The following is a 24911-nucleotide window of genomic DNA, read 5'->3' on the forward strand; positions in this document are numbered from 1 at the left end:
TACAACTTCTTTCATGATGATGAGCACTATAGAAATGAACAGTGGCATCACCATTTAAATACTTTCATTAGGTTGTTCTTCCTTATGAATTCTTTCATGATGGAATGTACAAAAGCTTCATCATATTCATTGCACCCATAATGTTTCTCTCCTGTATGAATTCCTTCATGCTTTTGAAGCTGCCTGCGACATGCAAAGCTTTACCACCTTGGTTACATTCATTGGGTTTCTCTCCAGTGGGTGTTTTTTATGTATTCAGAGACTACTATGACATGCAAAGGGTTTACCACATTGATAGGGGTTTTCTCCAGTATGTATTCTTTTATGGCTTTGAAAATGACAACGATATGCAAACTTTCTACCACATTGGATAATTTCATTGGGTTTCTCTCTGGTATGAGTTATTTTATGTATTTGGAGACTATTTTTTTTTAACTACACAGAACCTGAATTTGAAACTATGTTAAACATATAAATGTACATTAAAGCTAATGGCAAAGCAATTTGGGAGCGTAAGGGAAGATTTAATCTAAATGAATTTAGAAAAGTGATAAAAAGATGTAATTTTAAATATAGATTATGCAAAACATGAAATGCATCAATAACTTAAAGTAGTGTTTTTTTTTTTTTGTTTTGTTTTGTTTTTTTTGGTTTTTCAAGACAGGGTTTCCTCTGTGTAGCCTTGGCCAATTAAAGTAGTTTTCAAAGCCTACACTACTGGGGAAAAGAGGCTTAAGATATTTTTGTTTGTTTGTTTGTAAGTTTTTGTTTTTCGAGACATGGTTTCTCTGTGTAGCCTTGGCCATCCTGGACTCACTTTGTAGACCAGGCTGGCCTCGAACTCACAGCGATCGGCATGCCTCTGCCTCCCGAGTGCTGGGATTAAAGGCGTGCGCCACCAAGCCCGGCTTGAGGCTTAAGATCTTAGTGCCAGCATTAAGAAAGACAGAAGCAGTGTAGAGCTAATGATGAATTCACTATTTACAGAAGGATGGCAACAACATTAACACCATGTGATCTTGCTGACTGGCGGACTGAAAGCTCTTGGCTAGAAGCAACAGAGAAAATGTACCAACATGTTACCTTAAAAAAATAAAGGGTCACTTTAATAAAGTAATTACGCCAGAGGAAATAAGGCCCTGAGTGTACACATGTGAGCTCTACAACACCAAACATCAAGCAATCCATTCATAGTACTAAATATACAAGGTCAGCATGGTCTTTTTAACACAGTTTTGTTTGTAATAGTTCAAGCGCTATCCTTACCATGCACAACTTCAAATATATAACAAATTTTTTTTGAGAACCAGGGTATTTGTTAATGAATTATAAGACCTATATTCAATGAAAGACATGCCTACACATTCAAGTATATTAATATGCTTCTTATAGGCAGTGTCGTTATTCAGACTTTTCTGAATTGACCATGTCAGTTTTCAAAATGTATTTGGAGACTATTATGATGTGCAAAGTCCTTATGACATTGGATATGTTCACAGGATTTCCTTCCAGTGTGTTTTCTCTCATGCCTTTGAAGATCACTGTGACATAAAAAGGTTTTACCACATTGCTTACATTCATAGGGTTTCTCTCCAGTATGTGTTCTTTCATGACTTTGGAGATGACTGTGCTGTGCAAAGGCTTTACCACATTGCTTATATTAATATGGTTTCTCTCCAGTGTGTTTTCTTCTATGTTTTTGGAGAGTACTGTAACGTGCAAAGGCTTTACAACATTGCTTACATTCATAGGGTTTCTCTCCAGTATGTGTTCTTTCATGATTTTTAAAATGACTGTGTTGGGCAAAGGCTTTACTACATTGCTTACATTCATAGGGTTTCTCTCCAGTATGTGTTCTTTCATGTGTTTGAAGACTACTGTAATGTGCAAAGGCTTTACCACATTGCTTACATTCATAGGGTTTCTCTCCACTGTGTGTTCTTTTATGTCTTTGGAGACTATTGTACTGTGCAAACGCTTTACCACATTGCTTACATTCATAGGGTTTCTCTCCAGTGTGTGTTCTTTTATGTACTTGAAGACTATTGTGATGTGCAAAGACTTTACCACATTGCTTACATTCATAGGGTTTCTGTCCACTGTGTGTTCTTTTATGTATTTGGAGATTACTGTACTGTGCAAAGGCTTTACCACATTGCTTACATTCATAGGGTTTCTCTCCACTGTGCATTCTTTCATGACTTTGAAGATGACTGTGTTGGGCAAAGGCTTTACCACATTGCTTACATTCATAGGGTTTCTCTCCACTGTGTGTTCTTTTATGTATTTGGAGATTACTGTAATGTGCAAAGGCTTTACCACATTGCTTACATTCATAGGGTTTCTCTCCAGTATGTGTTCTTTCATGATTTTTAAAATGACTGTGTTGGGCAAAGGCTTTACTACATTGCTTACATTCATAGGGTTTCTCTCCAGTATGTGTTCTTTCATGTTTTTGACGATTACTGTGATGTGCAAAGGCTTTACCACATTGCTTACATTCATAGGGTTTCTCTCCAGTATGTGTTCTTTCATGAAATTGAAGATAAGTAGGCTGTGCAAAAGCTTTATCACATTGCTTACATTCATAGAGTTTCTCTCCAGTATGTGTTCTTTCATGAGTTTGAAGATGACTGTGCTGTGCAAAGGTTTTACCACATTGCTTACATTCATAGGGTTTCTCTCCACTGTGCATTCTTTCATGACTTTGAAGATGACTGTGTTGGGCAAAGGCTTTACCACATTGCTTACATTCATAGGGTTTCTCTCCACTGTGTGTTCTTTTATGTATTTGGAGATTACTGTAATGTGCAAAGGCTTTACCACATTGCTTACATTCATAGGGTTTCTCTCCAGTATGTGTTCTTTCATGATTTTTAAAATGACTGTGTTGGGCAAAGGCTTTACTACATTGCTTACATTCATAGGGTTTCTCTCCAGTATGTGTTCTTTCATGTTTTTGACGATTACTGTGATGTGCAAAGGCTTTACCACACTGCTTACATTCATAGGGTTTCTCTCCAGTATGTGTTCTTTTATGACGTTGAAGATGACTGTGCTGTGTAAAGGTTTTACCACATTGCTTACACCCATAGGGTTTCTCTCCACTGTGTGTTCTTTTATGTGTTTGGAGATTACGGTGCTGTGCAAAGGCTTTACCACATTGTTTACATTCATAGGGTTTCTCTCCAGTGTGTGTTCTTTTATGCATTTGGAGACCATTTTGATGTGTAAAGGCTTTACCACACTGGGTACATTCATAGAGTTTCTCTTTAGCATCAACTCTTTCAAGTCTTTTAGGATGACTGTGATATGCAAAGGCTTTATCACATACAGGATATTCGAAGGGTTTTTCTCCCATTTGATTTCTCTCCTTCCTGCAAAGATAATTGGCACATGTGAAAATTTATCACTTTCAGTGCACTTATGAATCATTCTTTCTATATGCATTAATTGTACAAGTTATTCTAGTGATAAAAAAGAATCATATCACTTTGTTTACATTCATGATGCTCCCCTTCTGTGTGGGTTGTTTTGAGACTGTGAAGGCAACTGTGATGGTCAGAGCATTTATTACATGGATCACGTTTGTGGCATCCTTTTTCTAAAGGTTTTCATGTACTTAAAGAAAACAAGAAGAGGCCGGGTGTGGTGGCGCGTGCCTTTGATCCTAGCACTCGGGAGGTAGAGGCAGGCGGATCGCTGTGAGTTCGAGACCAGCCTGGTCTACAAAGTGAGTCCACGATGGCCAAGGCTACACAGAGAAATCCTGTCTCAACAAAAAAAGAAAAAAGAAAAAAGAAAAGAAAACAAGAAGAACTCAGAGCTTTACCACATTGGTTCCATTCATAAATTCCCTAAGGTGTGAGTCACACATTTACAAGGTGAACCAGAACAAAGAGAATCTCCAAGTTCCTAGTACTCATAGGGATTTTCTGCATCGTGAGTCCCTGGATGGTTCCAATGAAGTTGGAAAACCAGTGAACTGAAAACTTGTATCACATTCAGAAAGTCTACTCAAAAGTGGGGACTACAACATAGCTTCTGTTTGTTCTGAGACACAGAGGTACGGTGCTTCTTTCAATATCGCTTTGCTCACATGGCCTGTATCCATTGTGACATAAGATATAGCTATTAAAAGAATAACAAGTGAAAGGGCTCCACATTGCAGTCACACACTTAGATGTTTGCTCCTCATAGACATGTGGTGTAAGGATTAAGGTTTCTCCACAACAACCTTCTTGCCTCTCACAAACTGTCCCCTCACTAAACTGCTTTACTATGGACTATGTGCTTATTAGGAAGTTTTGAACATATACTTATCACTTATCCCATAGGTTTACCTTCTGTGCACACTGAGATACATGCTACACGTATAACACGCTATGACACTAAGGGAGCCAGGCGTGGTGGCACACACCTTTAATCCCAGCACTTGGGAGGCAGAGTGCTGTGAGTTCCAGGCTAGCTTGGTCTACAAAGTGAGTCTAGGATAGTCAAGGTTACACAGAGAAACACTGTCTCGAACAACCAAAAACCAAACAAAACAAAGAGACCTTGAGGGACATGGTTTTGTGAGAACGTATTCATCTACAATACACATAAAGCAGTGCTTTCCTTTAAAATATGCAGGACATGTTAAATTTTCTTGGGAGGCATATTCATATCAGCTTGCACATGAGAATTACCTTTCATATCTTCTAGATCTTTGACAATTTTCCTCAATAGTGTGGGCTTCCCAATTGTATCCTAAAGCATAGTACCAGAAAGTATATGATATGTCATTGGAAATTAGGTCAAATTTACAATACTATCTTCAGTGAATCTTAGAACCATGCCTGACTTAATCACCTCATCCCTCCTCACTTTCAATTCAAATTACAACACAGCATCAATACCAAAGAAACAGTTGCCCTGTATTTTAAAAATTGAAAACAAAAAATTTTGTCACAGTCTTACCTATAGCGGTGAGATTCCAGTAGGTCTCCAGCATCACATCTTTGTAGAGATTCTTCTGGGAAGGATCCAGCAAAGCCCACTCTTCCCGAGTGAAGTTCACATGCACATCATCCAAGTTCACTGCACCCTAAAATGTCCCATACATGTGTACAACAGGAAGCATGATAGTGACAACACTGGAAATGTATAACTCAGAGACATAGAATTCATACAACTCTGGGCTTCTTCCACTTATTTCCTGACACTGAAGCTCTAATGTACTAACCAAGTCATGTAAGGTGACTTAGGTCACCTAGGAAAGTGAATAAGATTCTCCTCTATCATTTCTGAACACTTTAAATAGGATATAGCATTTTAAGAGAAATGAAAATTAACAGATAAGGAGAGAGAGAGACAGACACACACACACACACACACACACAGAGAGAGAGAGAGAGAGAGGTGAGAAGCATCAACAGTACTGAGCCCACATCAGAGAAACTGCACTAAAAATTACGGAAGACAAAAAAGAAATGAAAAGAAAAAGGACAAGGCTCATCCCTTCAATAAGAGTGCTCAGGAGGCAGAAGCAGGTGCTCTCATTGTGTTGGATGACAGACTGGTCTATGCCATGAGTTCAGGGACACACAGAGGTAGTTATTAAGACCTTGACTCCTCTAAAAAAAATCAAGGAATGAAACAGAAAAACCCCAGAGGACTTTATTGAAGTTCCTACAAAGAATTGCACACTCACTCTAGTTCTGTATTCATCTTACAGATTCCTGAAGGGCCCAGCTGAAACTGTAACATTGATAAGATCGTACTAACAGGAAATGCATGTTACACATGGACAGGTTTTTTGGGAACCAGGAAAAGAAACTAATTCTCAGTACTATCATTTTGTTTTCAAACTTTAACCATAAGGTTGAGGGGCCTAGAGCATCTCCATGCCGCCCCTAATCTGTTGGAAACCCCCTACTGTAAATTCGTTCTAATTTCAAGAAAAAACATTTCTTGGCCCAAACACTTAAGATAAAAATTACTGCATTGTGAATACAGCCTTGAAGAGAAAGCTCACTTCCCTTCCCATGTGTTCCCTCCCTACTATAGCTTCTGCCTACATCCTGACCAAGCCTGGTACTCAAGGACAACTTCTCCATCTTGTTGGCAGGGCCAATCAGGTTCATGTTCCCAGGTCCAGAGGCCACTCCTATCCTGATTGATGGAAACTTCCCGGCTCATCCCTTGAGTCAAAATAGGATTGGACAATGTTCTTGCTCCCCTTCCTCCATCTTTTTGTTCCCATCCTATAAAAATATTGTACAGTCTCTGTTCAAGGATGCGGTTAAGATCCCAATGTGGCCGCCTCCCTGTGCTCAGGAAATAAAGGGTTCATTTTCAGTTGCTCTATCTAAAGTGAGTTTTCTTGGCTTCCACCCCAAACACAACAAGATGAAAATATTAGCAATATAAATGTTGATTTCATATTTGTTCCATTTTTTCTCTTTGTTTTTTTTTTTTAAGACAGGTATTTTCTGTGTAGCCTTGACTGTTCTGTTCTTCCTTTTTAGACCAGGCTGGGGGCTGGAGAGATGGCTCAGCGGTTAAGAGCACCATCTGCTCTTCCATAGGTCCTGAGTTCAATTCCCAACAACCACATGGTGGCTCACAACCATCTATAAGGAGATCTGGTTCCCTCTTTTGGTGTGCAGGTGTACATGCAGGCAGAACACTGTATATGTAATAAATAAATAAACCTTTAAAAAAAATAGACCAGGCTGGCTTCAAACTCACAGCAACCCACCTGCTTCTGCCTCCTTGAGGGCTGGGATTAAAGGTGTGTTCCACCACACCTGGCTGCAAAGGTTGGTATTAAATGAGTAACAGGGGCAGGAGAGATGTCTCAGCAGTTCAGAGATCTTGATGATCTTGCAAATAATTAGCTTCAATGGCCAGTACTTCCATGGCTGCTCACAACTACCCATTATTCCAAGTTCAGGAGTTCTGAGGTCACCTACTGACTACTGGGAAGTCCAGGCACACATGAGGTGCACTGTAAACATGTTTTTGTTTTGATCCCAAGTGTGGGATGAGAAACTGCCTTGTGTGAGGGTGTTTGGTGTTTGTCTACTAGAAAAAGAACTGCCTCATGTGGGGAAATGTTCTTTGCCATTTGAAAAACATCCTGTATGGACTATGGGAGAGTAAATACAGTCCAAATACCAAAGATCAATCCCTTTTGCATCGCTTTATATTGCCTGGCTGCTCAGAATTGCTCCTGTGTTGAGATGCTCTTAGAGACACACTCCTGAGAACCCTTCCAGGTTTCCGCTGTTGCCATTGCACTCACGTTTGCTGAATTTTGGGTTTGCTGTTTAAGGCACGAGCTGGAAATCTGATAACTAAGAATGTAACCTCACTCCAAGACACTGAGTGTAAGAAGGTCTACTCTGTCTGGCCGGGCGTGGTGGCACACGACTTTAATCCCAGCACTCAGGAGGCAGAGGCAGGCAGATCGCTGTGAGTTTGAGAACAGCCTGGTCTACAAAGTGAGTCCAGGATGGCCAAGGCTACACAGAGAAAGCCTGTCTCGAAAAACCAAAAAAAAAAAAAAAAAAAAAAAAAGAAAGGTCTACTCCATAGTCCCTATTAGACGTTTTTCTCTCCTAATGTGAGTTGCTGGGTTGAAAGGGTGATAGAAGCATTAATGAGCCACAAGTAAAGTAGGCTTTTAAAAAAATTATTCATGTATTATTATGAATACAGCATTCTGCCTGCATGTACACTTGCAGAACAGAAGAGGGCATTACCTCACATTACAGATGGTTCTGAGCCACCCTGTGGTTGCTGGAAATTGAACACGGGAAGTTTGGAAGGGCAAGTGGTGTTCTTAACCTTAATCACTGCGCCATCCTTCCAGCCTCAAAGCAGGCTTTAAAAAGATCAGAGCCTACAGTGCATATTCATGCTCATAGGCAAAGACTCATATTCAATCAAAAAAATTCAAGACAAACACAACAGGTAGGAAGAATGCCACACACCTGCAATCTAACAACTCAAAAGGCTCAGGGGGTATTAATGTCAGGAATACATGCCATCCTGAGAAACAGAATATATAGTCTCTGCCAAATTTCAATATGCAAGATGTGGATGAAGGTCAGCACAACAGTATATGCTTGACAAGTACAAGAGCCTACGTTCCAGGCACATCAGACACTAATATAACATGAAAAGAAACCAAAAGCCAGCAAAGTTGGCCTACATCTAATCCCAGCACTCTGGAGAGAGTCAGGTGGACCTCTAAGCTGGAGGCCTGCCAGGTCTACGTATAGAGAAGCTTTGTCTTCAAAAGCAACAACAATAAAACTAACATTAGAACAACATTTGGCTAGCAAAATAGCTTAGCACTGAAGAGCAATTGCATCTACTGTATTTTATGTTGTTTAGGAATACTCTACAATGGTGAGGCCTTGAGAAGGAAGTGGGCTGAGTCCACAGACACTCAAGTCACATATCCCCAATAAGGAATTTAGAGACGGTCCGACTACAAAGACTTCCATAAGCTCCTCCCAAAACCCACAAATCACAAGCAAGTGTTCAAAGACATCATCCTTTCTAGGAGTGTTTGTGTTTTTATTCCATCTGACTCTTGTCATCTTGGGCTCATGGTCATCCCATGATGAAAATGCATTTAGTCAACTTCAATGATCCAAATAGTCTGCAACAGCCTGGGCACTGTTCAAATGTCCAAAGTCTCTTATGACTCTCAAGACAATCTCTTTTTGTTGTTGTTGTTGTTTGTTTTTCGAGACAGGGTTTCTCTGTGTAGCCTTGGCCATCCTGGACTCACTTTGTAGACTAAGCTGGCCTCGAACTCACAGCGATCCACCTGCCTCTGCCTCCCGGGTGCTGGGATTAAAGGCGTGTGCCACCAGGCCCTGCTGACAATCTCTTGATTGCCACATCTTGTCAATTCAGAAAACAAGCTATAACTTTCTAATCTTCACTGGCATAGAATAGCCCTTCCTATTCCAGAGAGGAATGTGCTTAGTGAGGGAAATAGGACCAAGGCAAGAAACCATGATAGAAGGCAAAGAACAAATCCTCTAGCTCTGTCTCAGATACATGCGGCTTCATCTCAAAGGGTTTAGATGTCCCTATCTTTGAAACTCCTCACACATCTCTCAGATTGGTTACTTCCACTCCCTACATGCATCTCTCCATGGCTGACTTCTCATACTTCAGTTAACTCAACATCTTGTGGTCTCCAAATACAACCCAGGCTTTTTTATCCTTATGCCTTCAGGCAATGAACTCTCACAGTCTCCTCACTGGGGCTATGACTCTGGAAATAGAGAGCGGGAATAGTGCTGAACTGAAACCACACAGGACGAAGCCTCTTACTTCCAGGAACAGTATGGCATGGGTGAGTGGTCCTGTCAATCTGGCTTCTATATTGGGATGGCTCATACCTTGCTTGGGCCACAGTTAAAGCAGGTTTTGTAGGAAGTTCCTTCCTGGGACTAGAAATAACTTGGCCTACCCTTCCCTTAATTCAAGACTTAAGAGGATCAAGTGTCACCCTTAGCGCATCTTCTTAGGCTTCCAATCCAGAGCAAGGGCCTGCCCTGGAAGGGTGACAACCTCCTTGAAAGTTCCTGCTTCTGTTTCAGCATTGGACTCCATCTGATACTACCTACTGCTGTTCTTTCCCTACAAACCACAGACTTTGTGTTTATTTCTACACCATTTGTTGCTTTTACATTGTGGTCCTTAATGAGCCACTAGTAAAAATCATCCAAAGAGTCAATAGTCCGTCTAGGAAATCAGCTCATTATTTAAATATCCTGCCTTACTCAATTTCTTAAGGCAGGAGAAGATTAAGAAACATTTTGGACCAAAACATCACACAAACCGGGCGTGGTGGCGCATGCCTTTAATCCCAGCACTCGGGAGGCAGAGGCAGGCGGATCGCTGTGAGTTCAAAGCCAGCCTGGTCTACAAAGTGAGTCCAGGATGGCCAAGGCTACACAGAGAAACCCTGTCTCGAAAAACCAAAAAAAATCACACAAATGAGTACTAGCTGCAGAATTATGGAGTCTATTTTCTACTGAAATCCTATGACCTGGACTTCCTTTGTGTGCATTACTCTCAAAACTCCTTATCTTCCACCTCCTACAAGAACAGCTGATTAAGCCGGGTGTGGTGGCGCATGCCTTTAATCCCAGCACTCGGGAGGCAGAGGCAGGCGGATCGCTGTGAGGTCGAGGCCAGCATGGTCTACAAAGTGAGTGCAGGATGGCCAAGGCTACACAGAGAAACCCTGTCTCGAAAAACCAAAAAAAAAAAAAAAGAAACAGCTGAATAAACTGTAAACACATTTCTATGCCTTTTGCCATTTCAAGTCCTGACGTTTTCCATATTCCTCCAAAAGAGAGCATCATCAGGTCTGTCCAGCAGAAACATCACTATTTGCATACCACTTTTTTTTTAATAACTTCCTACTCTGCTGCTGTGACTGAATTCTCTAACCTAAAGCAACGCAGGTAACAAACGAGTTTTTGGATGGTTCTTTCGAATCACAGCCCATTACTTCGGGAGCTTAGGATACAAATTCATGTAAAAGGAAATGTAGTAGGGCTGGAGAGATGGCTAGAGGTTAAGAGCACTGACCGTTCTTCCTTCTAGAAGTCCAGAGTTCAATTCCCAGCTACCACATGGTGGCTCAGAGCCATCTGTAATGTGATCTGATGCCCTCTTCTGGCCTGCAGGTGTACCTGCAGGTAGAGCACTGTATACACAATAAATAAATAAATGAATGAATGAATAAATAAATAAATAAATAAATAAATAAATAAATAAAGTAAATGACTATGGGCAAACATGGCGCCCTCTCTTGCTTGGCCACTGTCCCATGCTCAGCCAGCTCCCTTATCCAGCCCATGCCCACTTGCTTAGGGACATTGCCATTCTCATTGGAAGAGCCTTGCCACATCAATTGTGTTGACTGACAGAGCAACCAGCCATTCAGGTAAGGGCACACCCTCAACTGATGACTGGAGGCACCGAAATGTTCAGAAATGAAGCTAATTAGGACACACAGCAATAATATATCAGAAAGTGTTTAAAACCTTGAAAAATGTGTTAACAATAGCAATCAACATTGATTATTGCAAAAACTAGCAAACACAGATGTGCCACGAAAAGAGCAAAGGCGAGGCTCTAAGATCAAGAAGAGAAAATTAAAACTGTTTCTCCACAGAAATTCTTCAAACCAACAAAAACTCAAGGAACTCATAACATAATATAGTAAATCTTCAGAAGACAAGGATAGGTGAAGGTGCAAAGGAACATTGATTCCCCAGATGCAATTGTGAGGCTTCCTCCCTCTGTTTGTTAACCTAGGCCAACTATGTTTCCTGAGTCTTACTGCTGAATAACCTCACCTGAAGACACCACATGAAGAGCAGTCAGACTCCCTTTTGTGACAAGCAGCTAGACTTCCTTGTTAGCATACAGACCTCTACCCTGGTCCAGGAGAATTCTCTGGACAAGGTCAGGCTCACCAAGAACTACTGATCACAAATAATGTTCTTACTCTAGGAAAAGTGCTTGTGCCTTCAGTGCTGGAAGACTTCTCTGTGCCCAGTCAGGTTGGCCACAAACTATGTTTATGTTCAGCACTTGTTTATGTTTATGTTCAGCCTTGTTAACGCACAGACAATCCCCAGCCTCTGCTCCCAGAGACAACCCCAGGAACTGCATAGAGCAGAGAAGAGAGGTAGATCTGCAGCAGGGAGAACTGAGCAGGCAGTTTGCTTAAGGGAAACCATGCGTTGGTTGAACAACTAGCTAGAGGAACTAGTTGTTGAGATGGTGAGGAACAGAGGAAAAGGAAATACTCAGGCATAAGTGGTAGAAGCTGAAGGTCTTAAAGCCCAGGAGAACTTTTCTTCTGACTCTCTATCTGTCTCCTTCTCTGTCTCGTGTGCTGTCTGTCTGACTTCTCTCTCCTTGCTTGCTTACTTGCTTGCTGTCCTTCTATCTTCATCTTGCTGTTACCCATCTACCTATCCCTCTTCCTATTCCCTATCTATCCTTCTCTCCCACTGTTCCCCATCCCACTCTAGCTTACTCTCTCATGTCTCTTACTTGCTTGCCCTCTCCTTGGGCCAACCCCAGAATTTTATTGAAATGAAGTTCAATTATTTGTTGTTACTGATTACATCATGATTTTTTCCCATCATTTACAGTCACTAGGGTAATCAAAAATCAACAGAGTAACAAGGAAACACAAAAGTTCTGTAACCTACAACAAAAATCAGTTTTCAAGCAATGCGTAGCATGACCTAATCTTTATTTTTTAAACAATACACAGGAAAGTTTAATCATACATTTCCCCAGGCTACAGGCAATGTGTTTACAAGGTCATAGCATCATCATACCTTGAGCTAAATATTACTGAAAGAAAAATGCGACCTACTTCCAGTCTCAAACCAACAGCTGTGCTATCGAAGCCTAGGCTAACTGCCAAGGGGTCCTCTGTCGTAAAATATCTGAAAACATGATGGTCCAAGATCCCTTCTAGGGCTCTCAAAGCATATTCTAAACAAATGTTTCTACAGGAAACAGTGTCTAGCCAAGTACTGTTATGTCAAGTCTTAAGTTTCTTTCATGCAGTTTCTACTTGGGTTCTCACAGTCACAGCAAAAAACTATCATTGTCTCAAGACACTGGCAAGATGCCCTTTCAACATTCTCTTTGAGAAAAAGTTTTCCCTGTATGAAGTTTCTAAGAGCCGAAGAATAGACTGAAAAAAAAAAAGTTTTAGGAGAAATAGCTTTACACTTGGACCATACATGATATTTAGGGACAGTAGTGATCAGTCAGAGATCCTGGGAACTTTGTCAATCAAAGCCTCCACAGTTGTTCTAAATGTCTAGAGATCATGTTGGATTGTCAGAGGCCTCTGGAATTTTGCCAAGAAAAACCTTTATGACCTATCTTACTGTCTGTGACACCAGCTATATGTGCAGCTGTCCCTGGCCACAACCTGGCCAGGACCAATCAAAGGTCAGTTAGAACTGCTTTTGTCTAGTTTGTAAAAGGATCTGGAGTCAGAACCTACCACCCTGTTCCCCTGACAACCCCTGACTAAGCTGATTGTGGTAAATAATTGATCCCTGAGAACATGATGGCTCAGTATGAAGACATTGTGCATGGGATGCCTCCAGACCTTCCCCACTCTCTGTTACCTGAGACCCAGGTCCCAGTCACCATTCAGGGTTGCCCCTAGAGATGCATCTTCCTCTCCCCCTGTCCATGCTTCCGGTCATCACCACAGAACATCCCCATCTGCCCTTCTCCTCCTACCTCATCTCTTTCCCTGAGCCCTAAACTATGGGCACACACACCCTGCTCAACTACAAGCCCTGATGGACAGAAGACCAGGTAGACTGTTCAAAGACATCCCACTATCGGTTACCACAGACCCAATTCTCACACACCGTACAGAATACCAGGGAAAGCTTCTTCCCCACTTTCCATGTCTCCTGTAGAAAATACAGACCATACCCAATTGCCTCATCTCTGAGGCCAAGCCCCTACTTGGGCAGACACATTCCTGATGGACCACATTCCATGTCTGCCCGAAGCCCAGGTAGGCTGTCAACAGATCTACAACCTTATCTCCTCAGCCCAGACCTTGATTTTCAAAATTGACTCAAGCACTGGACTGGACAACAGAGGCAGCTTCCTCTTGCCCATCCCATCCACACCTCCTTTGGATCTCTAAAGCCATCTCTCCCTGATCTCCTTTTGCTCGGCCTCTAAGAACAGCAAACATTCTCCATGAACACAGCAGCCAAGCAGAGCAGTAAAAACTCTAATACTCAGCCAAGACACTCTCAGACTATCCAGGGAGCAAACACAAACCCAGAAACAATACTCCCACATCTACAAGACAAACCCAGAAATCAACATCTACACCAATAATCACGTCAAACCCACATACCTAGATACGAGCATAAGACCATAATCAATAACGGCCAGGAGTTGTGTCTCCAACAAGGATAAGCTATCCTATCACAGCAGGTCATCAATATCCCAACATAGCTGAAGGCACAAGAAAAAAACCTTCATAGAGGTCCTTAAGGGAAATGAATACACCCCTTGAAGAGATCCAGGAAAACACAATCAAACATCTGGAGAAACACAATAAACCCCTTAAATAAAGCCAAGACACACTAAACAACGCTTGAATGAAGACATAAAACTCTTCAAAATCTAAAAATGGAAATAGAAACAAAAAAGAAAGCTGAAAATGGGGGAATCCTGGAAATGAAAGTTTTAGGACTACAACGAGGAACTACAGTGGCAGGATTCCCTCACAAACTGTATATGGAGGAAGAATCTCACACTGATGATACAATAGAAAAAAATGGATACATCATTAAAAATAAGAAAGGATACAACCTAAGTTTCCTGGCACAAAACATCCAGGGACTCTGCCATCTTATCAGAAGACCAAAACTATGATTAATTGCAATAGACAAAGAAGAAGAATACCACCTCAGAGGTCCAGAAAATATTTCCAACAAATCCATAAAAAGAAAATTTTCCTAACTTAAAGAAGATGTCTATCAAGGTACAAGAAGCATGCAAAACAACAAATAGATTGGTCCAGAAAAGAAAGTCCCCTTGCCACATAATAATAAAAACACTAGACATGAGAAAGAATATGAAAAGCTGCAACAGAAAATAAAACCCAACAACAAAGTAACATATACAAGCTGACTTATTAGAATTGCATCTGTCTCTCAATGCAGACTCTAAAAGCAGAAGGGCTTGGACACATGTGCTGCAGGCTTTAAGAAACTACACATGACAACCCGGATTACTATACAAGAAAAGTTTCAATCACCATAAATGGATAAAATAAGATATTCCCTGATAAAGTCAAAATTTAACAATATTTATCTACAAATATAGCTTTACACAGGGTGCCAGAAGGGAGGATCCAACTCAAGGAGGTTAACTACAACCAAGAAGACACAGGACATAAATAAAATCACATTAGCAAAACCAAAAGCACAGAAGGTGTACATACACTTGGCACATACACATATATACACACAGTAACACACCACAACCACCAATAATAAAAACAACAACAACAAAACACGAGGAATTAATAATCACTGTTCATTGATATCTGTCAATCTCACAACCTCAACTTACCAATAAAAAGACACCGGCTACCAGAATGGATGCTAAAACAGAATCCATCCTTCTACTGCCTACAACAAATACACTTCACCATCAAGGACAGACATCGCCTCAAGGCAAAGGGCTGCAAAAAGAGATTCTGAGCAACTGGACCTATGAATCAAGCTGGTATGGCCAGGTTAATATCTAAAAAATAGACTTCAAACAAAAATTCATTGAGATGGGGAGGACACTGCATATTCATCAGAGAAAAGTCTACCACGATATCTTTTACATTCTTAACATCTATGCCCCAACACCAGAGCACCCAACATTGTAAAAGAAAGTGCAGCTTAAATCGCCATAGACCTTCATGCACGAATAGTGGGAGACTTCAGTATCTCACTCTTAACAAGAAACGGGTCCTTTAGGAAAAAACAAAACAAAACAGAGAACTACCCCAGGTAACCAAAGTTAAAAGCCAAAACAACCAAACTGATATTTACAGAACATTCCACCCAAACACAAAAGAATATACCCCCTTCTCAGCAACTCAGGCAACTTTCTCCAAAATTGATGATACTCAAACACAGCGCAAGTCTCAACAGATACAAAGAAGGTGTCGTGACCCTTGCAAACTATCAGGTCACCAAGGATTAATGGGGCACACCATCACCAACAGACACAAGAGAAAGCTTAGAAACTCATGGAAACTGAACAACTCTCCACAGAATAAAAAAAGGGTGAGGATAGCAGTGTGCAGGGCGTGATGGTGCATGCCTGCAATTCCAGCACTCTGGGGGGCGGAGGCAGAAGGATCTCTGTGAGCTCCAGGCCAGCCTGGTCTACAAAGTGAGTCCAGGACAGCCAGGGCTAAACAGAGAAACTCTGTCTCAAAAAAAGAAAATAAAGAAAAAAAAAAAAAAAAAAAAAAAAGAAGAAGAAGAAATACAGTTTTAGTAAACAGGCAGCAATGGAGCCACCCCTAGAGGCACTGATGACCATGGGAAAACGGAAAATACAAAGCCGCCCAGGAAGCATGTCTTCTGAAACAAGCCACCACCAGCAGGCAGGATTCAGGTCTATTAAACCACGTGGGCACCTTGTATGCATGTGTGTGCACTTTCTGCACAAGGACGAGGTAGACTTGTAGAAGGAATTCCTTCCATTCCCCATGCCATTTCCAAAGACTGTCTCGATATTCCCTTCCCATTAAAACAAAAACAAAAACCCACCAACCCTCTAGTATGGATCGGCCACGTGGCGTGATTTCTTTTTCAGCGTACAGACCGGCTGCACACATGCTAATATAAAGACTATAGAAACCCATGAAAATGGCTACTCAATTTATGCAAACTAATGGAACACCATGATCAGTCCCCATTCAGAGGCCACAGTCTGGTCCAGAGTGACCAGGACCACCCAAGGGAGGACCCGCCACGCCAGCTCCCGCTGCTCAGCTGCCTGCTCCTCCTGGTTGTGGGCAGTGTCCCCGTGCTCACCATGTCTCGGCTTCGGAGCTAGCGGGAGCTCCCCTCACAGCACACAGCACTTGCCCTCATCACATCACTCAAAACCATTAAAGCCTGCTCAGCTACAGAGTGGAACCTGCAGCATGGGACCGGAATAACTCTCCTCCTCTTCCTCCTTACAATTCTGCCTCAAGGCTGTGATTGGCTCGTATGTCTTGAGTGACATGAGCAGAAAGGAAGCAGCACAGTGGGTCCTGGCCCAGGCTTCCAGCCCAGGGCTGGTCCTTTTCCTGATCTGCAGAGCTTTTCATTTCCATAGTGCTTGTGCCTGTCCTCCTATACTCAACCCCTTTGTCTTCTCACCCTGCCCCAGGGAGGATCAGCCACTCCAGCTCCTGCTGCTCAGCTGCCTGCTCCTCCCTAGGTGTGCAGTGACCACGCCTTCAACGCCTTGGGACTTTGGAGCTTGCCTCAGCTCCCCTCAAGGCCCTCAGCAGGCACTTGCCCTTCTTCCTCCTGGAAGCAAGGAAGATAACGTGCATGGCCCATTACTCAGCTGGCCACAGACTTATCCGTCGGCCCCACAACTGCCCACAATATTAACACTTATAGAGAGAGTTTAGGAAACAAGATTTTTATTTTGTGATTTCATACAGGGTTCAGGTACACTGTAGCTACTTTTCACCTGTTACACATTGGACGATACTGGGGGGTGGTGGGAAGCAAGAAACAGATTGTGTGTGTGTGTGTGTGTGTGTGTGTGTGTGTGTGTGTAGATACATGTATAGGTAGGTCTATATATTTCCAGCACACACCAAAACAAAACCACAGCTGTATTAGTGAAGGTTCTCCTCATGAACAAAACTGATATAATGAATCTACATTAGTAGAAAGTGGATTTAAGGGCTGGGCAGTGGTGGCAAAAGCCTTTAATCCCAGCACTTGCAAGGCAGAGGCAGGCAGATCTCTGTGAGTTCGAGGCCAGCCTGGTCTACAGAGTGAGTTCCAGGACAACCAGAGCTAGTACACAGAGAAACCCTGTCTACAAAAATAAAACAAACCAAACAAACCAAAAAGTGGATTTAAGCCTGGCAGTGCTGCCACATGCCTTTAATCATTGCACTCAGGAACTAGAGGCAGATAGATCCGTGAGTTCAAGGCCAGCCAGGTCTACAGAGTGTCTTCAGAGTAGCTAACAACCTGCCCAAGGATAACAAGTTCTGCAGGCTGTACACACTTGCTAGATTTGCTAAGAGGATGGAAAGAAGTAAAGTAACTAAGAGAGGGCTTGCTTGCCAGCGGGATTAATGGTATGCTACAGGAGCATCGGGAGGGAAATAACCGCAGTGCCTGTCTTCTTATCTGGACATATGACCTCATCAGATGCTCTCTGGGATGGAGGCGTGGCCAATTTTCAAACTATGATTCTGCAGTGAGTGAGACAGACCAGTGTGTGGGCACCCAAAGAAGAATGTCATGTATAGGACACATAGTTTGATCACACATGCCCTCAAGCCTGGAAAAGGGAGGGAAAGGCAAACCTGTGTGAACCATGTTTGTGTGCACAGATGTGCAGCTGAAGGACCGAGGCTGTGCACTGTCTAGGTAAGATATGACTCTGAAACCCCCAGTCAGGAGGTGGATCAGGAGTCCAAGGGCAGCTTCACCTTTGAGAACAACTTAGGTGTGAGACTCTGTCTCAAATAAGCAAACAGACAAAAATCCAGAAAGATAGTGCTTTAACGAAAATGATACTTTATTTCCTGAGCCAAAAAAAAAAGAGGAATGAAGGCTCAAATAGTGAACATTGTGGAATAGTAAGTTTCCTTGTGAGAGATGCTATGGGAACTCTTTAAAACAGAAGTAGGAGGAGGTCGAGGAGGAGGAGATGGAGGAGAAGGAGAGGAAGAAGAAAGAAGAGGAGGAGAAGAAAAAGCAGAAAAAAATAAGAAGAAGGAGGAGAAGAGAAGAAGAAGAAGAGGAAGAAGAAGAAAGAGAAGAAGAAGAAGAAGAAGAAGAAGAAGAAGAAGAAGAAGAAGAAGAAGAAGAAGAAGAAGAAGAAGAAGAAGAAGAAGAAGAAGAAGGAATGGAAGGATGACAACAATACCATCATAGTCAGTCCATTTCATAGTCCATTTGTGGCTCCAGGCTTCACACCATCATCTTATTTGCCTGGACTAAAGTGAAGGCAGAGGACAATGCCTCTGCCAGATAAAAACCTCAAGACAGATACTACATCTCTGAAGAGCAGTGGAGGCCCAAGTCAATATGTCCTGAGTAGAACTGGCCTGGCCTCCACAGTCCAGCAATTGCTGTGTCTCTTGACTCTGTCTTTAGCCCTCACCTGGTTTCTCTCCTCACTGGTGTCTCCTGCTTCTACCTGCATTGGAGCTTCAGGCAGAAGCTGTCCAGTGGCCAGCTCCCTCCATTCTTTATGGTAGATTTATCTGTCATCTTTTTTTTTTTTTTTTTTTGGTTTTTCTAGACAGGGATTCTCTGAGTAGCCTTGGATCTTCTTCCTGAGGTTTCCATAGTTGATCTTTCCCAGATTCTTCACATCCAAGCTACCTTTCACTCAGCTCCAGTTTCAACCTCTTCCAAAGCTCAGGTGGCTCTTCAGAGAGTACACAGGCTCCCTCTTTATCTTTGCTTTTCACCATTGGACTTTCTCTGGATTCTTAGGGCTAATGGCTCCATGCTGCTGTTGAGGTTGCCATGCAGAGTGAGAACTTAGGTTACCTCTGCTCAGGTGCCTGCTGAAACTTCTGGTCCAGCCGTTTGATATCAAAGTGAAATTACCTGGCAGCTGACTCTGGGTTGGTACTCTTGTGTTGTTGTCCTCCTGCTAGCTGAAAGATCCCTTCGTCTACTGTGAGATCTCTTATCCACACTGATCCAAGGCCATAAACCACTAGAGGAAGAGCTCAGATTTCCCCTTTATCTGTAGGGTTTGCTTTTGGCTCTGAATGTCAGTCAAAACATGAAGGCAGATGGAGGTTACAGAACATATGAGTACTTTATGTATGGTGTATTGATCCATTGAGCTTTTTCCTTAAGGTTGCAGTTCACTAGTCCTACTGAAATAAAAATCCATGGGTTCAGGTACTTTTCTTTGTGGTTAGATGTATGGTTCCATAGCACAACAAACCTCTGTAGACACTAAAATGGTGGAAATCACTGTGATCTTTTCTACCAGTATTCTGAAAGCACTTTGCAACGTAAAAAGGGTTTGTACTGAGTCAAAAGTTTTTCTTTAACAATTACACTGTATCAGGGAACTAAATAACACTCATCATTTAATTGTAGAAAACCAAACAAATTAGGTGTCATTTGAGAAAAGGCTTTAAAAATAGTTAGAGGAACCTCTCTTTCTGTAAACCCTGCAAGCCAGAGAGAACAAAGCTGCAACTCCCAGTATTTAAATGTGCTTTTCACTGCTTTTTTCAGTTACCAACAATCTGTATTCAATACTGCATCTTCTACAGAAAATCCATACCATGTGTGGTTTATCAACGCTGCACATTTATTTGGTGACTATAACTTGATAATTTCAAATCAAATAGGGGACACATGACATGCCTCAGCCTGGTGAGCTGATCACTGGAAAATCCAAAACCTCAGTGAAATCCCTTAGCCCCACAGGACAAAAGGACAGAATCAAGTCACCCAAGATGTCCTCTGACCTCCATGAGTGTTCTAGGAAAGCAAGCAGTTGTCCCACTGACATGATATGAATAAATGCATGGACTGCAATAAGCTTTATAAGGTGAATTGAAGCAAGCCACTTCTTATAGCATTTTATGTATGCAGTTCTGAGCTGTGCTTTTCCCCCATGCAATTCAGGATAAGTCCACTAGAGGGATGCAGAGATACCACAGAGAATAGCCTGTATATCAGCTCTTTTCTGCCTTGCTCTCTGGCCCAAAGGAGCATCTCAGAGCCCAGAACTACAGGAGGAGCACAAATGCCTCTACACAGGCCCTTTAACCAGTAAGGCGTCATCTCACACTCTTCAAGCTGAGGACCCTGGGAGTGAATGCCGGATCCACCACTGACAAGTGATTGTCTATCAATATGCTTGTTCCTGGGGATTTAATACTTGTGAAAGAGATCGTGGTGCCATCCTCCTTGTTAGCTTTCCTTTCCCCTTAGGGGAGCTGGTTAAAACTGTGTTTGCTGCTTATTGAAAAGTGCATCTGTGACATTAACATGTGATTACCACATGAACAACAAAGCAATGCAGGAGGCCTTTGTCAAAGTCACATCCAAGTCTGAGCACTTCTGTAGCCTTAAGTAACATTTGAATTATGTAAGTGAGAACAATCTGTACCTCCTTCACAAGGACTCGTTGAGTAGATCCCTATGTGAACAGCACTTCAAGTTGATTCAGTTTAATAATTATATTTAATAGGCAAATGCTATAAGGCTCCAGTGATGCTTTCCCATGAGGCATTGTGCTGAGGAATCAGGCCTGTCTCTCCCACACTGCTCCTCATCATCCTGGTGGTGTAAGGAAAAGAACAGACAAACTGTCATCAACATACATGCATTCTTTGGGACCCATAGGGAAACACATGTTAAAATTAAAGAAGGTGCAGATCCACTCCCATGAGCAATTCCACACAGGCAAGGATAGAAATGAGCTATGCTCCCTACAATCCACAATGTCGCTCCCTTCTAGAGGGTCCTGGCTGCATACCACCCAGTTATCAACTTACCCTCCTCTTAGAAACACTTCCACGTGCACAGAAGGAGACAATAAAGGGAACCAGAGCTTCATCCCTTTGAAATAGCAAAACTGGTAATAATACAGTCACACTCAGGAGACAGAGAACAGGGTGTTACTACCATTAGTAAGAAATGAAGGAAGCTGCCCAGCCACTAGTACACAGCAACAGGGACATATCCCCTCCTGTCATTCTGAGAATAGGCAAAGAACAGAAGCACTTCCTACAGAGCAGAAACAAGGAACTAAGTCTATGTAAGAAAAACTTCCTGGTACTTCCAGTGCAGCAGTTTTTAAACTGCTGAAAGGATGACAGGTTTAAACAACACAAATCTGTCATCTCAACTTTAGACATCAGCAGTCCACAGTGGGAGACTCTGTATAAAGCCAGAGTCCATAGGAAAACCCACATCATCCTGTTTCCAGATGTTAAAAACCTTGGGACTTCCCCATGTAAAGTCAATACCCCCTTGTCCACACAAAACAGCATTCTCTCAGTGTTGGGCAAGATATTCTCCACTCTTCTTTTAAAATCCAATGTCCCAAAACAAACAAACAAACAAACATACAAAACACCAAAGAAAACAAAACAAAACAAAAACCACCCAAGATTCAAAGAGGTATATGCCTGGCAGCTATAGCACAAGCCAAAGTGTTCAGGAAGATGAGCCTTGCACATTCTTCTTCTTAGACCTTAGTTACCAAGCATGTTGTCTTCTGATTCTCACTGGTATTATTAGTGCAGTAATGCCCAACTTCTGTTTTCTTGTGGGAATGTGTGTAAAATGCTTACTTTAGATACTAATGCTAAACTGAGCAATGTTAAGCCATGATCAGTCAACATATTATAGTGCCTGCTGATTGGACACTGGGCTAGTTGATGTTGTAAACTTGCTGGGATCTAGAGGGATTCAGGACACAAGCCTAGGGCAAGCATGCATGTGAGAGATCCTCTAGATGAAGTTCATTGGAATGAGGAAACCCACCTTAGCCATGTGTGGGGCTGTATCCCATAGGCTGGGGTCCTGGACTGAACAAAACGCAAACAAAAGTTGAAGAGGTGTGCTCACCTTTCTGACCCTCTAGACACTGGACCAAATGCATCAGGCTCCTGATGTCATGCCTTCCCCAGGATGGACTTCTTCTCCAACTGGACATCAGAATAAATTGTATGACTCTCACATTGCCTTAGTCAGGATATCTTATGACAACAGCCAGATAAGGGTGTAACACAGATACCATGATGAGATGAAAGATGGATAAGATCCTGTCTCTGATTTTTTTTTTTTTTTTTTTTTTTTTGGTTTTTCGAGACAAGGTTTCTCTGTGATAGCTTTGGCTGTCCTAGACTCACTTTGTAGACCAGGCTGGCCTTGAACTCACAGTGATCCACCTGCCTCTGCCTTCCAAGTGCTGGGATTAAAGGCGTGTGCCACCACGCCCGGCCCCTGTCTCTGATTTTTAAATATTTTCTATTAAAATTGATTAAAGCTGGGAGTGGTGTTGCAGGCAGGAGGATTCCCATGAGGGCAGCTGGGTATATAACAAGACTCTCAATAATAAGTACAGGAGCCAAGCGGAGTAGCCTAGATTATAATAATGATAGTGTGCACTGGGGTGTGCAGAAGCCGGTGAGCTGCTGTTGCTGTGGTTGCAGGCAGATGCTGACTGTGGTACCTAGAGTGGTCTCAACACCTGGGAGGAAGCAGTCATCCTTTCTGAGCCTCTTGATGCTTCAAGGATAGGACTGACATGGTTTGAGTGACAGCAGTTCCCATGCGTGCATGCTCTCTCCTCTCCTCTCCTCTCCTCTCCACTCCCTTCCTCTTCTCTCTCTCCCTCATTCTCTCTCTCTCTCTCATTCTCTCTCTCTCTCTACCTCTTCCTCCCTCCCTCTCTCCTTCTCTTTCTCTCATAGACATTATGTCAATGTGTACTGTGTAAAGATTCTAATGTTTATATCTGTGCTCCCCCCCCCCAAGCTGGTTGCAATCTTTGTTCTGAGAATGTACTGTCTTCAGGCTGTCTAAACTTTTCCCCCCAATTGTCCTCTCATAATACCATTAAAACAGCTTCACAGCCAATCACTAAGCTGAGCAGGGAATAGGAATGGACTTCCTGCCAGCTTGGGGAGGAGAAGGAAAAGGGAGGACTTAGAGGATTCAGCCACAGCAGAGGTCCAGCAGCCTCCATGAGAAATGAGCAGCTGGAGCAGAGACATCCATACAGAACATGTATCTGGGGATTCACACTGGGAGGAAGCCAGATTAGCATAGAGTATGAGGAGAAGATTAACACTGCTCAGTTCTTGTGCAGTCAAACTTATTAAACAAATATAATAGTCCAGTCTCAATTATTTGGGTGCTAATCAACTTAAGAGAGAAAACACAACAAACACACTTTTAAAACAGCCACTAATCCCCCTCTCTCTCTCTCTCTCTCTCTCTCTCTCTCTCTCTCTTTCTCTCTTTCTCTCTCTCTCTCTCTCTGTGTGTGTGTCTTTGTTGTTGTCTCCTGATGTAAGCTCCCAGCTCTTGTCTCAGCCATATATGTGCCTGTTGGTATACTGACCTTCATAATGGTCATGGTACCATCCTCTGATGATGCACACAAGCCCCCAGTTAAATGCTGTCTTTTAAAAATTGTTTTAGCCCTTGTGTCTCTTCATAGCAATACAGCAGTAACAAAGACAAAGCCTAAACCACAGGCCCATCACAATACAGTGTTCAGTTTTCCTCCTGTGGCCTCACATCTTAGAATGTTATGAGTGACAGTTAAGTCTGAACTTCAACCACTGGATAAGAGCCTCATCGTAGTGCACATGAATGGCACAAAGAGTTGTGTCACCATTGTAGAGAGTTTTTATGTAATCCCCTTACAGACCACAGAGGAGCAAGGCACAGGTTGGCCATGCTCAAGGCGACTTCTGGATGAGCAGAGACTGGTTTGGGTTGACCACAAAGGGCATATATTTTCCAAGACCACAGAAGACCAGGGACAAGGGTTAGGCTCTCCTCCTACAACAGGGCCACACCTGGCCTAGGTAGGCCTGGCCAGTAACAGCCATTCTCTCCTTGCCCGAAAGTCCTAGCACAAATAGCCCAGACTGGATGGAGGGCAGGAGCATGGCTCCTGAGTCATGTATATTTGTGGCCACTAGGGGGCAGCAGGAGTCAAATGGCTGCCTAGAAAGAGCCCAGGTGCCTGGAGACCTGGGAAACAGGATGCAAAGTAGACGCCTTAGACACTAACTCCACTGTGCTAAAGCACCTGCTTCTGAGCATTAACACCCCTGCTGCCATTCGAAACCACTGAGCGAATTCGCAAAGTAACTGCCATCCATCCCTTTGGACGACAGCCCAGGGCTGCATCCCTTCCATTCAGCAGGCAGGATGGGAGGCAGCTGTGGCAGGCTTGGCAAGATCCCAACACTGGCTGGAGTCTGCGCAGAGGCCAAAGAGGACATTGCCTTGCCTCTCCAAGGAGGACTGGCAGAAAGAAATTGTCCTTTGAATGCAAGTCCGGAGCAGCTGGAGAAGGGTCACACTGAGCAGATTAAAAAATGAGAA

The 24911-nt window shown here is 42.7% G+C and overlaps 1 pseudogene; it reads right to left on the reverse strand.

Annotated features, from left to right (window-relative positions):
* Positions 1-1909: 1909 nt before the first annotated feature.
* On the reverse strand, positions 1910-16714 carry LOC127209468 (zinc finger protein 709-like; annotated as a pseudogene).
* Positions 16715-24911: the final 8197 nt, after the last annotated feature.

This window comes from Acomys russatus, chromosome 26, assembly GCF_903995435.1.
Source record: "Acomys russatus chromosome 26, mAcoRus1.1, whole genome shotgun sequence".
Lineage (NCBI taxonomy): Eukaryota > Metazoa > Chordata > Mammalia > Rodentia > Muridae > Acomys > Acomys russatus.